We start from the raw sequence: 16,855 nt of genomic DNA on the forward strand, positions 1-16,855 counted from the left end.
TCCATGGGGATTTCCAGCTTTTCAAAGGTGTTGGGATCTCTGCTGTTGAGAGCGGTTTAAGCCGCGCTTTACCAGCTCATTGACTGGGGCTCAAGTGCTAAATGCGCCTGACCCATCACCTTGGCTTTTTGCACAGAAAAGCAGCGAAGAAATCCCTGCACTTGGAGCGGGTTTAGCAGCCTAAGGCAGATGTGCAGAGTATTTCTGATGTCCCCCAAATCCTCTTAAGTTCCGCAGAGATGTCCTTTGCAATGCTGATTCCAACAACAGCAAAGCACGGGAAAGAGGATGAAAGCGCATCTTGGAATAAAAGTGTGTATTTGTATTTTAGAGGCTGGGAGGGTCTGGAGGTTACCTTTAATCTTAACCACCGCTGCTAAAACATTGTCACAGCGGCTGAATTTGGTGTTTATTTTTTTTTTTTCTTCTGTGTGGAGGCAGACTAATGAATAAGCTGACGACTTTTCCACTGACAACTGGCTGCTGGCTCCATAAATCTGCTGGGCTTCTACAGCTCCTTTCCTGGGTTTAGGATTTTTTTTCCCTGTTCTCCTGCAAGGGACAGCCTGTGAATTTGAGTACAATGTTGGAAGAGAAGCTGAAGGGGATCTCGCTGATTTATGGCTGTCCAAGCACATGCGAGTGTTGGTATTTCTCTCCTGAGCTGTCGAGATTTGTCCTTTATGCTGCTTGAGGCGCAAGTCTCCATTTATTCATGAAACCTTTGCGAGCAGCTCGATAGATCTGCATGACAAAGCAGCCAGGTGGGTTTTAGAGGGGAGGTTTTTAGAGGTTTCTAGGGTCCTTGCGTGCTGAAATCATTTGGTGTGTTGTACTGAGGGGGTTTCAGGAAGGTTGTGGCTGGGAGGTGGTGGTAAAGCTCATCGCGTTCCCATTGGAATTATTTACTCAATTTTAACCCTGTTTTAACAATGGTAATTGTGAGGTTAATCATAAGTCACAGGTGTCTTTAGGACGCTGAAGTTTTCCTTCTTGTATTTCTGTGCTTCTACAAGTGAGGAGGGAATCACAAAGCGCTCTTGAGAAACTCACTGAGTGCTTTACGGTGAAGCAATTGAAATATTCAATAGTCAACAGTTGAAATAATAGGAATATTTTTGTTTCTTCTGAACAGAAGAATGGTTTGGCCTTTCCATGTGTCAGCTGTGGAACTTTCTTTCCCCTGAGGAGTATAATGATGGGATGCTTTGAGTTCCTGTTGTCTCAGGGTTATGTTTAGGACATATCAACCAGCCATCAGTGTCTCATAGCAAGTCATCCATCAGTGGTCACCGAAATGAACTGGCTTATGACTATCAAATAATTCAAATATAAGTATTATTTACTTAGGGATGATTGTAAAAATCGGCTGGAAGTTAAACCTGGCTTTTCCTTCAGTGTTGTGAGAGCTGAGAATGTCCCAGTGCAGCTGTTTGAGGATGGGTGTTGGGAGAATTGCAGCCCACTCTCCTTACAGTTTTAAGAGTTTAATAAGTGATAATAAGGGATAGGTACACATAAAGCAAAAGTACAGGCCTGGGTGCCTGGCAAAGCCAGCACACCTCTCCCTCAAAAAATAAAGCCCTAATATATTCTATTAAATTGTTTTACTTTTTTTTTTTTTCTGATTTGAATTACAGCAAAGGCCTCGTTTGTGTTCCTGCTGTTCCCACCAGCCCTGTGACCCTTGCTCTCAAACAGGGAGAGAATTGCAGCCCACTCTCCTTACAGTTTTAAGAGTTTAATAAGTGATAATAAGGGATAGGTACACATAAAGCAAAAGTACAGGCCTGGGTGCCTGGCAAAGCCAGCACACCTCTCCCTCAAAAAATAAAGCCCTAATATATTCTATTAAATTGTTTTACTTTTTTTTTTTTTCTGATTTGAATTACAGCAAAGGCCTCGTTTGTGTTCCTGCTGTTCCCACCAGCCCTGTGACCCTTGCTCAGGCCAACATCCCTCTGCTCAAACAACATCCTGCTGATTCTCAGCATTGCAGTACCCAAAAAAACTCTTCCCTGCTGTCACAGGCTGTGCCAGCAGCAATAAAAAGCTTGTGATCCAGAGTTAGGAAGGAATATTTCAGCTTGTGAGCAGCCATGGAGTGTCTAAGTAGCATTTGGCATATTTACACCAACAGGCAGTTTCCTTCATGGCTCAAGTGGGAGTGTCTTTGGCCAAGAGCTGCAGCCTGTGGGGAAAACACTTTTTCAGCCAGTCCATTATCCCATTGCTTCCTTTGGACAGGAGGAAAATGTGGTTTGTGTTTTTTCCCCTGCTATTCCGAGCCTATTATGAAAAATGTTTTTAAATTGATATTGAGGAGAAAGAAATGCACTTTGTGCAAAGGCTCAATTTCTGGATGATGAGGGGAGGTTTGAAAACAGGGAAAGAGCAAAAAGATGGGAGGGCTGGAGTTCCTCCTCCAGACTTCTCTGCTGCCTGTCATATCACCTCCAAAATGCTTCTGAAAATTGGATTGCAGGCTTTCTTCTTTATCCACATCTCCACAAAGTGGAACAGCAATGGAAAGCCCTGAGCCCCTGCAGGGGGCTCAGCAGTGAGCGCTGACAGCAGAGTGTTCCTGATGCCTGGAAAGCTCTCCCAAGTTCAGCTGAGCTCCATCCTGGAGCACTGACTTGAAATAGAGTCAAGTTTGGGAAATGGGATGAAAGAGCACTTGAACAATAAGAAGTATCTGTCTCAGCACACTTTTTTTCGCTCCTTCAGAAATCACTTTAAGCGCAGTTTGCTTTTTTCCCCCCTCCTCATTGCTCCAGTGAGTGAGTTTTGAGTGGTTTTACTCCTTAAAATGAAACCAGTGAGTGGTTGGGTTGAAGCTGTGGTTCACAGATGTTACAGATGAATTTTTTGTGGATTTTGGTGCTGCTGTGGCAACAGAAAACCCTGCAGAAGTGAGAGATAAAGGCTGAGAGGCAGACAGCTGTCTAAAGTGTTTTTTCTTCCCTGTTAACATAGGATAACTCCTAAACTCCCATATATTGAATTCTTGAGAGTTTTCCTACAGAAAGTTTGAATTTATGTTCATGCAATTTGCCACATTATCCTCTAAGGAAAAAATAAATGCTAATATCTTTGTGGGTGTGTGTGTTAAAGAATATTTAGACAGGTGGAATACATCCCTGAGGACTGTGTGTGTTTGTGGGTTTTTCTGTTTTCCCCTTGCCATGAATTGCTGTCTTTACTGGAAGTGGAAAGTTTTAATCTGTTTTTGAGAGACGTATTAATAACAGAAGAAATGTTGGATTAACAGGACAACACAGTGATAAAGGGTTAGCAGCCTTTATTCCAGTTGTTGTGGATTCCTTCAGCTCAGAGGAGCTGCCATGATGTTGTGCCTAAAAGCAGAAGAATTCTGCAATTTTAGAATGTTTAAACTCACCTTCAATGTACAGAAATACTGGAAAAGTGGGGTTTTTTTTGGCTCCTTGATATCCAACAGTCAGTGCTGTATTTGTGACCTCTTGAAGTTTTCAATCAGAGTTGCAGAGGAAGTGCTTTTATTTCAGAACGCTCTCTGAAGAGTGGGTGCCACAGCTGCATTCTGGGCTGCTGTTTTGCAGCTGGGGAGAGAATTTGGACCAGCAGCGTTCCGTGGGGGCCTGGAAGGCAGAGGGATCCTGGGGTGCAGTGGGGAGAGCATTCCCAGCAGGTCAGGGAGTGATCCTGCCCCTCTGCCCAGCCCTGGGGCACATCTGGAGTGATCCTGCCCCTCTGCCCAGCACATCTGGAGTGATCCTGCCCCTCTGCCCAGCCCTGGGGCCACATCTGGAATGCTGTGTCCAGCTCTGGGCTCCTCAGGACAGGAGGGACAGGAGCTCCTGGAGCAGCTGCAAATATGAGGAAGGGCTGGAGCATCTCCATGCTTAGGAGAGGATGAGGGAGCTGGGGCTGCTCTGCCTGGAGAGGAACCCCAGCTGAGAGGGGCCTCAGCCCTGGGTGTCCCCAGGTGTCCCCAGGTGTCCCTGTCTGTGCTGGGGTGTCCCTGATTGTCCCTGTGTGCAGGGAGGGCTCTAAGCAGGGCCCAGCAGTGGCAGCAGGGGAACAGCAGGGTCAGATCCTGGGAATTCCCTCTGCTCAGGAGGCAGATTTTGCTGTGAGCAGTGGGACAGACCCCAGAGAGGCTCTGGAGTCTCCTCCCTGGGGATTTTCCAGCCAAATCCAGCCCCTGTGCTGTTCTCTGGGGTGACCCTGCTGGAGCACTGAGAACCTTTCCAGCCTTATTCACTCTGCGATCCTGTGGTTTTTGCCAAGTGCATAATTGCAGGCAAATCCCCTTGTCCAGGAGCCCTGGCAAAGCTGAGCTCTGGTTCAGGGGTTCCAGGGAGTGTTTCAGACTGGCTGGCCATCCCTGCCACCCACCATTCCTGTGCTGGGAATGTCAAAGTGTGTTCTGGAATGTAATAGTAGATCTAAAGCAGGAGGGAGGTTTTAGGGTGGAGGCTGGTCCTTCTTCTTCACCTTCTTCTTCATAGGTTTAAGTAGTGTTGTGTAATTGGATTAAAAAGTCCACATTGTGGAACACAGGTAGGTAGTTATTAGGTTAAAAATAAAAATAGTTTAAGTGTAATTTCTTATTGGGACAGTTTATCCTCAAAAAGCCTTGTAGAAAGAGAAATATGGCTCAATTTTTAGTTTGTTAGAGTCAAGCACTGCAGAACTCACGACTTGTGAGATTGTAATATAAATAAGAATTAACAAACATCCAAGTCCCAAACAGGAAACACCATCTCACACATTTAATTGTGATTTTAACAAAAAAGAAACAAAAAAATCTATTATCAGTGCACACAAACCCACCCAGGAAATTTGCAACAGGAGTGTCCAGACAGCTTTGCTGCCTTACAGAGAAGATAACTCGAGGTGAAAATATCTTTACAAAGCCTTTGTTTCCTTCAGTATTTTCCCACCTGCTCTCTGGTGGGGCTCATCCTCATGGAGCACCACAGGTCTCCCAGACCTGGTGAAATGCTCAGACTGAAGAAGCACCAGAGTCACCAAAACCAGCTGAAAATTCACATTTCCTCTCCATCATGATCCAGTAAGAAAAGCAGAAATCTGAGTATCAGCAGGATTTTTGTGCCAGGCAGCTCCCGCTCTGCCCAGGGACAGAGGGCAGGGGAGGAAGCAGATATCCAGGAGAAAATTCACCTTTTCCTCTTATTTATTTGTTTTGTTGTGAACGAAAGATAAAAATTCTGTAAGGGGGAATATATGGCAAAGTTAGAACTCCCTCTAGAGTCTGCACTCGTTTATCCAGCTCTGCAGAGAAGTTTCCCCACAGTGCAGCTGCATTTCTGGAGTTCTCCAGCACTGCAGGAAGATTTCCCCAGCAACTCTGAGGTGTGAGAAGCCACAACCTGCAACCCACAAATTCTGCAATGGGGCAGACAATTTTTAGTTGTTTTTATATTTAAACAATTATTTTAAGTATTTGCAATCCTCTTTTCCCTGAAAACAGTTCTATATAGAAGATTAAATTGTTGGAAGCATAATTAATCTCCTTAAAATATTTGAACTTGTTTGGTATCCTGTGTAGAGAAGAGGGGGAAATATTTCTGTGGTTTTCCCATATCAGTTCTAACTTTTTTTTTTTACTTCACAAACGAAAATGTGTAATTTTTGAGTGGTCTGACTGAAAGCAGCAGAGACACTTTTCCAAGTGGTGATGTGACTATTATTTAAAAATGATCATTACTATTATTTAAAAGGTTTTAAATCATCTTAAATCATAAAGAAATAGTCCTGTGAATCTCTAAATAATCAAAACTAATGATTTTTTAAAAATCTTTTTGCTTTTAGTATCTCCTTTCACTCCTTCCTAACATCTTCATTATAAAGCCAAGTTGCTTTCTGGCAGCCTCTGCTGACTTGGGAGACAAAGGTCATGAAGTTAAACCAGAAAAATGGTGGATTATTGGTGCAAAGCCAGGAATAGATTTTTTTCCAAGCCTGGCCTTGCCCTTGTGAACTTGGTTTACACCAGGAAAGTTCATTGCTTGCTGGAAAAGTCCCAGATAGACAAAGCAAATCCTGATGCCTAAAATTTTCCAGCTTAGTGAAGTGCAGCTTAGTCCTGCATCCAGCAGAAATTCAAACTCTGGAAAGAATTTTTGACTTAAACTTCGCAGCTCGCTTTGCTCCATCGAACTTGGCTTTATTCACAGAAGTGCTGCAACTTTTTATGTTTGTGTGACTTTGTGAGAAGTTCCTTCACTCTGACTTTTTTTTTTATAAAATAGGATTGGGCAGGTGCAGATAATTTTTCTTGCTGTCTTTGACACCTTTATGACCAAACAGTGAACGTAGAGAAATGCAAAAATGTCAAGTTCCATATATCAGGGTGCAGAATCCAAACCTCTGATGGCAGAAACTTGGTTGGAAGTGAATTCCAAAAGGTCTGGAATGACAGAATCCCAGAGTGGGTCAGGGAGGAAGGGACACCAGGAGCTCCAGCAGGCCCAGCCCAGAGCATCACAATAAAAAGGGTGAAGGGTGTGAAATTATTGAGTATTTTTGAAAAAGAAACTTGGAATAAACATTAAATATCTGAATTTCTCATCAGATGCTGCCCTGAGGCAGCCACTGGAGTTGTGTGGGGTGGCAGGAGAGAACAGGTACCTGGGGATGTTCCCATTCTGCATCTCTTGTGCTCTCTTCCCTTTTTCCTGCTGCTGCTTTGAGAGTCTTTCAGCTGCCCAGGTGAAGTGACAGAAGGGCTCATGGCTGTGCAATTGCTTCTGTCCCTTCAGTAACTCAGCTTTTTCCAGCTCAGAATTCCAGTCCAGTGGCCTGAAGGAGTGGAGCACAGGTGACCTTGGCAGTGGGGTGGTTTTGGGGCACTGTGGGGTTTTTCATCCCCTGATAATCTCTAACACAGTGTGTTCTGTACAAAAAATGGACTCAAAGCAAAGCAGACAGTGACATCTGTAACCTCTTCAGGAGTAACTTCCTCCATCTAATCAAATCTGATCTGTCAGAAGTGTTACTCATATTTTATTTTCTGTATTTCTTTATCAGAGAGCAGATCCTCTCACTCCAGCCTGGGGAATCCAGCCATTATTTCCTTTTGTTAATTCATAATATCATAGATAAAGTCACTCCTTTAATTGGCTTCATCTCAGGGGCTCACAAAGCTCTTTTCCTCTTGGTGTGGCACATTTTGGGTATTATTTACTACACTGAGTATCCCAAACATGCTGCACATAGAATTAAATAACCGGTGGAAGTGGAGAGGGAAGGTTTGGGGTTGTTAAAAGCAAGGAAAGATTCCAGGAGAGGTGGAGGGAGAGAGGCTGCAGCTGTATTAAATCAGCTCCAGCTAAGGAGAGAAGGCTGTCAACAGAGATTTGCAGTAGGCAAACAGAGGGAGTCAAGAGAAAACTGAATTATGGGCTTTTATCTTGGTGTTCTGCTACCAAAATTCATGCAAGCCCATAAAACACAACCTGAAGAAGGGAATGGATGCTCAGTGTTTTAAATAAACCCTCTCTGCCCTCATTTTATGTATGTGCAGCTTTGCTGGAATGGGCTGACGGGTGAGAGAGGAGAAGAAAATCAGAATTACCTTCTGAATTAGGAGAGGTGGTGTGTGAGCCATTTTTGGTTTTATATTTGCGTTTGCTGCCTGACATGTTCGTGTGGAATAAACTTCTGCTGGCCTTAATGGTTCAGGAATGTCAGGAGAGGACCACCTTCAGCTCAATCCCCTTGCAAAGATTTGGACATCTTGGATTGCTCCTTGCTGGTGCCTCCTTGGGAGAACAGGATGGGTTTTTTGGGATCAAATCTCTCCTTCTGACTCACTGTTTGTGTTCTGGTGGTTTCCTCCCAGCCTCCTGATGTGCATATTTTAGTGTCTCCCAGCTGAATCTTGGTTAAGTTCAGCTGGCTGGGGCTTTTTAAGCTTTTTGGGGGAGCTTCTAGTTTAGGTTGGTTGGTCAGGGTTATTTTTGGCCTGGAATTCCGCACTATTTGGAATCAGAGCTGGGCAGAGTTAGGAGCATGAATCTGATCAATATTTTGCTTCAAGTCACACCGGGGGGGTTCAGGTTGGGTATTAGGAAGAATTTTGTCAGTGAAGGAGTGGTTAAACACTGGGAGGGGCTAGTGGGAGTGGAAATGTTTAAACCATTCCTGGAAGTGTTCAAACAATGTGCAAATTTGGCTTTTTGGGATATGATTTAGGGGGTTGGGGGGTATTCAGTTGAATGTTGGGCTTGGTGATCCTGAAGGTCCCTGGAGGAGAACCCTTGAGGATTCCATGATTCCTGGTCTTGAAGAACCCTGCAGGATTCCACGATTTGCTGCCACAGTCAGCCACAGTTACGTTAAATTGTGTTCTGTGTGCTCTTAGCATTGAGTTTTACTCTTTTTCTGATATTTTTGTACTAGAAGTAGAGTTGCAGACTCTTTTCCAGCAATCCCTTTTCTGGCTCTATTTATAATTCCAGGCTTTCCTCAGGAATCACTTCCGAAGCCCCATTGTTGTCTTTTGTCTTCTGAGCTTAATGAAAACTTTCTTTTCTGAGGGCGAGGAAAGGAGCTCAGCTCCTGAATCTGTGGGTGAGGAGTGCAGCTCCAGAGGTGCCTCCCCACTGCTGCTGTGTTGGTAAATAACCCTAATCAAGATTGATGCTCAGGAACCTCCTGTAAAGCTGCTGCTTTGTAAACATTTTGATCAAAGCGCGCTCTGAAGAGCGCTTTCAGAGTTGTTTTTTGAAGCCCTGTGTGATCATAGTGTTTTATCACCATGCTTTACAGATGACAAATCACCTCAGCTGCTCACAACCGACAGAAATCTGATGCCCTTTTTATTTTATTTTATTTTTTTACAGGAAAGTTGGAATGTTGTGGTAAGATTTCTGGTCTTTTATTTTAATCACTCATCTGGGAAAGTGCTGTAAAAAATCCTCATTTGAAGGGAAGCACAAATGTTTTTCTGCTGATAGAATAAATGTACATTGATAAAAATCTTTATAGACTGGGAATATTCCCAGGGGCATCCAAATCCTTCTGGTCACAACTGACCTGAGCTGTTTGATCAAGAAACTCAGCCAAAGCTGCCTCAAACTTGTTTCTCACCTGGACATGGCAGAAATGATGCAATTAATGATTGTTTGGTTGTCTTCCCCATCTGTTTCCAGATAATATCTGGATAGGAGGAGGAGGAATTTAGAATAAATGATTTGCTCAGCTGCAGTGCTTTTAGGGTTGCCTGTTTCCATGTGCTGAGTGGATTTTAGAGTGGATTTCACAGGGTCACTAAAGTTGGAAAAGACCTCCAAGACCATCAAGTCCAATATTTGATCAACCCCAGTTCCACCAGACCAGAGTCCAGGCATTCCTTGGACTGCTCCAGGGATGGGGACTCCAAAACTCCCTTCCAATGCTTGACCACACTTTCTGGGAAGAAATCAATCCAGATTTTTTTTTTTTTTTTAACAGGAAAGTTGTTTGTTGTAGTGAGATTTTCTAAAAACCAGAGCTTTACTCTTTGAGATCCTTAAAATGATGAAAATAATGGAAGAAGTGAATTGCTATTGATGATTTCAGACAAGAATTGAAGTAAATTGGTATTAAAGATATTTTTTTCTTAATGATAGAATTAGAAGATCGGTGTTCCTTACAGGACTCGGGAATCTCTGCCAAGGGAGAAAGTAGCATTAAGGAAAACCAAAAAAAAGCAGGATTTGCCCCATTTTTTATGAATAATGAAGTCTAAAACAATTATTTTTCTCATTACACATGTGATTAATCATCTTAATTTCAGGACATTGACCTGCCTGAAGAAAAGCAGAGGTCAGAGGTACCTGCATCTCCTTTGGAAATACCCAGCAACATTCTCCCCATCCCTCTGCACTCCCAAGTTAGCAAACAGAACAAGGAAACTCTTTTAAATGTGAATAAATAATCAGGGAAAGATTAATGCACTAATTGGAATATAAAATGCAGACAATGTTTCCCTGCAAAGGTGGCTCAGTGGGGGATACAGCTGTGAAAAATCAAAACCAGGGTATTTCATGTCTTGCTTGCTTTGATCTAATTTTGAAAAGCTCAATGAGTTGGAATTTTTGGAATATTTTCTTTCTTTTCAGACTTAGCCTAATTATTTTTTCCTCCTTTTTCAAGCCCTCCAATGGGGTATTATTTTGGTGTTGTGGTTCCTGCATCCATGAATTAACAGGAAGGTGAATATACAGGTTTTTATTATGATTCTTTCTTTGCTTCATAGACCACAAATCAGCTTTCTGGTTTATGTTACCAGGCACTTGTATTTTATTCTAATATACAAAAATCCATCAACTCCTTTCTTCTCATCACCCCAGTCCTCAAACCCTTCTAGAAGTTGGAGGAATTTTTCTGTGCAACATAAAGAATTTATGGCATCTAAAGAGACATCCCCAAGTGTTTCGCAGAGGACAACTGGAAATTTATCCCCACTTTCCTCCCCTTCTCACCAAAAGCATTTCAGTGAATTCAGAGGGACTTTTCAATTAACTGAAAATTAACTAAAAATTAAGTCCCCTCTCCTGTTGTCCTTGTTCTGATTGAACTGGGCTGAGGTTGCTTTATCTTTCAAAATTAAATTATTTTAATGTACTTTTATGTAAATATTGGAGGTTTTTGAGCATATTTTGGAGTTTCTCCTTAGCTTATGTGACTGAGAGCTGGAGGAAAGAACAAACTTCCTAGAATTCCAGTTCTAGGAATGATGGAAATCCAAGTTCTGCTGGAGGATTGGTAATACCAAAGGAGCTTCATTAACATGGTCACTAATTAACCCCTGCAGATCTTTATTTGCTGTTGGGCAGGTGGGATGTGAAAGCTGCAACACAGCTTTATTAAACCAGGAATTCCCAAAGCTCAGCCAAACAAACCACTTTATTTTGGGGTGAGTTTGTCAGGAGAGGCAACACCAGTGCTCACACTTGTTAGGCTGAGTCACTCTTGTAATTCAGTTTTTTATTGGTACCCAAGCAGGAATTAAATGCTGATTTTCCAATCATTTGAAGAGAAATGAACACAGTATTAATTTTTGTATTATGTCTCTTTCATGAATATTGAATGTGAAAACCTGAGTTTATTGGCTGTATTGAGACCAAAGGCTTTGGAGTGAATTAAAGCAGAAATGAGAATTACTTCCTAGAAAATGTGAGCATCATAAATCCGGTTTTCCTTTTATTTTATGTGCTTAAATCAGGTCAGGTTCACCTAGATTGGTTCAGGCAAATGTAATTGTTCTTTCTGTGCTTTCCTAATGATAGAAAAAGGAGCTCCTGTTAAGGGCTAGCTCTGAACTCCTCAGCTCTTGTGTTTTTCACATTTAATTCTCTTTTCTTTGCTTCAAACACTCTTCTGCTGTGCTGTCACCACAGCTATTGAGAGCACTGTCAAATACTGAGACTTTGGGATCCCTGCTTTCCATGTTCTCTTCTAGGATCCAATAAAATCCTGAGGAATTTAGAAATGTTTTTTTCCTGGGTGCTGTGTGTTTGGGAGTGCTGCGATCCTGGGTTTGTTTTTTAAAGCTGATGATGCTGCAGCTCCTTGGGGGAGAGGAAAACTGGTGAATAATTGCTCATCCAGTGGGAGTCACAAAAATGCCTTGGTATCTACCAGTAAAAATACTGTGACTCTTGATAGAGCCATAGAATCATCGAGGTACAGGCCATTAAATTGAATTTTTCCTCAACAATGCCTCATAAATGACCATTTTTGATGTGTGGGCTGGAGTGGCTCTGTTTCAGAAGCTCTACCAGTAAAATGTCTTGGTAATATCAGTATCTACCAGTAAAAATATCATGACTTTAGAACCATGGAATCACTGAGGCACAGATCATTAAATCAAATTTTTCCACAGTACTGCCTCATAAATGACCCTTGATGAGTGGGGCAGGAGGGGCTCTGAGTGAGGACATCACCCCCAGACTTCTGAACTTTTAAATTTCTTTAGGCCTTTCTTGTTTCCTCAGGAGCAGAAAATTAACTTGGAGGCTGCTAAACTGTTGAGGATGCTGTACTATCAAGTTCCACTTTTCCAGGAGGAAAATTAATTTAAAATAAATAGATAATAAAAATCAGTGGCTGTACCACAGCCTGTGAGGTGCAATTATTGTCAGCTGCATAAATAATAAACAAAACATAAGAATGGTAAGTAAAAACCAATTCCATAATAATTGTTAAATGACTTTTTAAAGCAGTGTGAGGCTTAAAGGGTGTGTTGAATACAAGGCAGACAAGCGTTACTTTTGCAGATTCATTCTTCTTTGTTAAGATAACAATTAACATGTCTGTAATGAGCCTGGAACAAGTTCACCACTCAGAAGAACAAAGCAAATTAGAAAAGTGTGTGAGCTTGTTTGATACTGCCTCGAGCAGCAGGGAGTGATCCACAATTCCTAGTGAACTGATATTGAATTAAATTAAAAAAAAAAAGGAAAATCTGTGTGAAGCAGCCAAGGCTGACTCCTGTTTCCAAGGAAAAGGCGAGAACAGAATGGAAAGGATCACATTTGGTTTTAAAATATTTGGTTTCTTTTGTTCAGGGTTCAAATGGGCTGTTTAAATCTATAGTCCAGTTTTAAATGTCTTTTAAAAATCTCAAATATCACTGAGAAGGTGGAATTTAATAATAATAATAATAAATGTGGAATTTATTTCAGAAGCAGGAATGGATAGATCTGTACTGGGAGGCTGAGCTGTTCCTCTCCCGTCCCTGTGTAAAATGGAATTAAGTCTAAAGAAACAAGGGAATCAGAATCAATGTTTGCTATTTGTGGTGTTACCCCCTGCAAATACAGCAGTGCTGCTGGAAGAGTTCTTTAAAAACCACTATTAAATGTCTTTAAGAGAAGCAGAGTGGGATTGGCAAAATGAACTGGGAATAAACTTCGGAAATTTGGTGAAATAATAAAAAACTTCAGGTCATTTAACTGAAACATCAGCATTTCCTGGGAAGCAGGAGGGTGGTACCATGAAAAACTAGGACTAAGGGATGCTCATTTGGGAATTTTCTGATTAAGTCTCTTAATTTGGTAAACAGTTGGTCACTTTGATTTTCATGTCTTTAAAAATTCCAATAATTCAGGCATTAGTATAAACAATAATAATATGATAGTGTAAAAAATAAGATTTTAAAAAATCCTATGATCTGGTGGGGGGAAGTATTCCAAGCAGGGCTTGATTTTCTGTATTTGCCTTCTGGTTGCTGTTAACTTAAAGTCTTAACTTCTTAGAGCTTGGGATGGGGGGACTTAATCCAATCTCTAGAAAGGCATTACAGATCCGAGCTTGGACCAAATGGGACTTTTCAGATTAGCCATGTTAGGAAACTGCAAGGCAAAATTCTGGATGTTGAGAGGCTTTCTGGTCTGAGAAATGTTTGGATTCCATTTTTGGGCAGAACTATGAGGAGCTGTTTTTGTGTGTCAGTAAGTTCCATGGAAGGGTGTCTGTTTGAAAAGCCAGGTGTGTGCCGAGGAAGGCAGGAGCCTTCCTTGAAATGGAAAATGTAAACCCCCTCCTCTGAATTATAATTTTGAAATTAAGGGTCTCTCAGGCAAAGATGTGGGAATAGGAATGACAGTTCTTTACTAGGAAAATTTAAATATAAATGCAATAGTACAAAAAAAGAAAACAAACCACTGCCAGAGTCAGTTCAGGAGCTGGTCCCTGTGGTCAGGGTGGTGGCACAGTCCCATCCCATGGGGGCTCAGCCCTCCTGCAGTGCCAGCTGTGGTTCTGCTGGAGCAGGGATCCTGCAGAAGGCTGGAGTTTTCCTCTGGAGCTCCAGGGCTGCTGGAGATGGGCCTGCTCTCCCTCTGGGAATGCAGGGCAGGAGAAAGCTGCTCCCCTGGGAATGCAGTGGGCAAAGGCTGCTGTGCTGTTCCAGGCTCAGATTGTATCCAGGTAGGAATGCTTGGCTCCTCCCCTGGGCAGAGCATCTCCCCGTGGGATGCTGGAATTTTCTCAGCCATGCAGGGACACTCCCTGGCTGGAGGGAGGATTGGCTGTGGGAGAGATAAAAAAAACCTGCCCCATGGACAGCAGAGAACTGCCCCAGCTCTGACAGATGGGAAATAGAATTCACACATGTTTTACAGCCCAGGACAAAGGGGCTCTGCAGGGACTGCTCCCAGTGCTCTTACTGGGGAGCCTTGGTCCAGCAGCTCCATGACTGGAAGTTTCTGGTGGGAGACTCAAGGTTCAGATTTAATAAATGTTTTCTCTTTGAGCATTCAGGGTGAACACTTTGGCTGGAGCAAAGCAGACGAATCCTGATGTGCTCCTAATCTATTTAAACTGGTAGACCACGTATGGCCTCCATAGAATTCCTTTTTGTAAATACATTTGTGCTCCAGTCGAGCATTGCAATTTGCTGACAGCTTTGCTTTCTGCATATTGACTTCAATTATTTTTGTGCCAAATCGCGCTGAAACTCCTCAATAGACACATTTCTTCATCTCACCCTACATCTGTTTCTTATCTTTTATGTCAGGCTCCCAGACTGCAGATATTGAACTATAGATTGGGTTCTGTGTTACAGCACTGAACCTCCTTTTAAAATATCATCTCTTCAGAATGGAGGATGCTGTAAATGAACCGAGGAATGTTTGAAATAAAAACAAACAGACAAACAAAACCCACCCACACTTGATGTATAAACTCAGTTTTCCTGTCTGCGGTTTTTGTACATCTAACACAATATTTAATGGTAATCCCATACCCCCAACCTCCTAAACACCATATGGGAAATCAAATTAAATACTCATTTTTAAAAATGCTTCTCAGTCAAATGCTCTTCTAAAGAGAGTTTATTGCAGTCAAACAAGCAAATCCTGATTTGTGCAGTTTGCCACAGTTTTGCCTGCATTCCCAGCTCTTTGGTATTGAAGTATTAATGCTAAATCCCCTTGATGTAATATAATATAGAATCCATCTTTGGAGCATATTGGAGCTGAACAAAGAAATTATTTGCTCTAATTCACTTTATGGAGCTGTCTTAGCAGCGTCTTGTGTTACACAAATTGCAGGAGCTGTGGAGTCTGAGCTCGGAGTTAAAATGCCCAAATTGATTTTTCAAGTCTTTAATAATTTCTCACTGTTCTACATCTCAGTAATGAATGGAAGTGACATGAAGAAATCTGGTTTTGTGCGGGAGTGGGAGCAGGGATGTGCACACGGCAGGATGGTGGCAGACAAACACTAGCTGGTTTTATACAGCATAGTGAGGTTAAAATGTCATTCTAAAGTTGTTCTTCTAATGCAGGCCGGCTGGGGAAATGCTGCCTGGATCTCCTGGAGCCCTCTGGGAGTTTCAGCACCAGGAGGATTTGGAGAGGGCTGGGGAGTGGAATAGAGGCGAGATATTTAGTAGGAATTTTGGGTATTTTTTTGCCTGTTAATACCTACTTGACTCTCCATGGCTGCCATGTCATCACCCTTATTTCCTGGGTTTCAGTTCTAAATTTACTTTCAGTAAAGCATTAAATCCTGCAGGGAATGTGGGAGGAAGAGCTCCTTCAACAGGTTTGGCCAAATTTTGGCCTTCTCCAAGTCCCTCTGCTCTGCCAGGTGTTTGGAGCCATTACCTGAGTGTGCTCCTGTGTCCCCAGGTTGGCAGAAAAACAACCCTGACCTCCCTTCTGGAATTGTGGTGCTAGATGTTTGGAACCATTACCTGAGTGTGCTCCCGTGTCCCCAGGTTGGCAGAAAACAACCCTGACCTCCCTTCTGGAATTGTGCATCCAGAATGGGCTTTTTTTCCCCTGGGATGGGAGCCTGGGAAGAGGGAAAACTTCTGAGAAGCTTTAGTTAAGAGTACTAAAATAACAATATTCAGTGTACATTTTTTAATACAGCTGGGAAAATCATTGCACACAGAAGAACTTGGAGCTGTTATTGGTCAGTGCCTTGATTAATCCAGCATTTCATTCCCTAAACTCACTGATGTTTTATGTCCACAGTACAGTTTGAAGAATCCAGGTCTCATTTTCCACAGGAGCTAGTGAAAACTCCATGGAACGGGAAAGACAATGTAATATGAAGAAAAAAATTGCTGTGAAAAATTTGTCTAAATTAAGGCTGTAATTGATCTCCTCAGATGTCGTGTCTTGAGAAGCTGGCCAAATTTTCTTGTGCCTTTATTGCTAAATGACTGATTACCAGATAGATGGAACGTAGCAAGCACCATATGTTTAGTTTACCTAAAAGCTCATCAATTCCCTGTCTGTTGGATCTCTCAAACATGATCTGTGAGCAGATTCCTTCCAGGAAAACAAAGCCCAACCACAAAGTCATCAGGTTTTCAGATGCTTTTTCAACCCAATTCGTTCCTTGGCTGTAAACACGAGGCAGATGCAGTCCTGAGTCCTGATTAATTGTTTGTCAGAATCCCTCTAGTTGAGCATGGAGGGATCCTGGGCATCTTGGGATGAGAGTGAACTGCTCCCAAGAGTCCAGACCGAGCCTGAGAGTGTAAAAATGCTCAAGGGAGAGCATAACTTGATCAGCTGTTCCCTGATGGTCAGCAGTGAACATCTCAGGGGGTCAAGCCAAGCATTTCCCAGAATAATTCCATATATGAAATTGTGTGTTTATTTTAAGCTGGCTGGTCAAGGGCTAGGAGAGGAGAGCATGGTTATTGTGCTGTTGTGCTGGAACACGGCAAGGACTGAATTCCCATTCCAAGAATGTCTCTGCAGCCTTCTGGGGCAAATAACTCCAGAGGCAGCTAACTTGGAGTGTATACAGCGGCTTGAGGCTGTGTGTCAGGTCACTGATAGAGGGCTATCAATCACTCTCTGAGGCTGTTTGGACCAGCAGTCCCCCC

Source organism: Onychostruthus taczanowskii, unplaced genomic scaffold, assembly GCF_017590055.1.
Source record: "Onychostruthus taczanowskii isolate IOZ18803 unplaced genomic scaffold, ASM1759005v1 scaffold24, whole genome shotgun sequence".
NCBI classification, from domain to species: Eukaryota; Metazoa; Chordata; class Aves; order Passeriformes; family Passeridae; genus Onychostruthus; species Onychostruthus taczanowskii.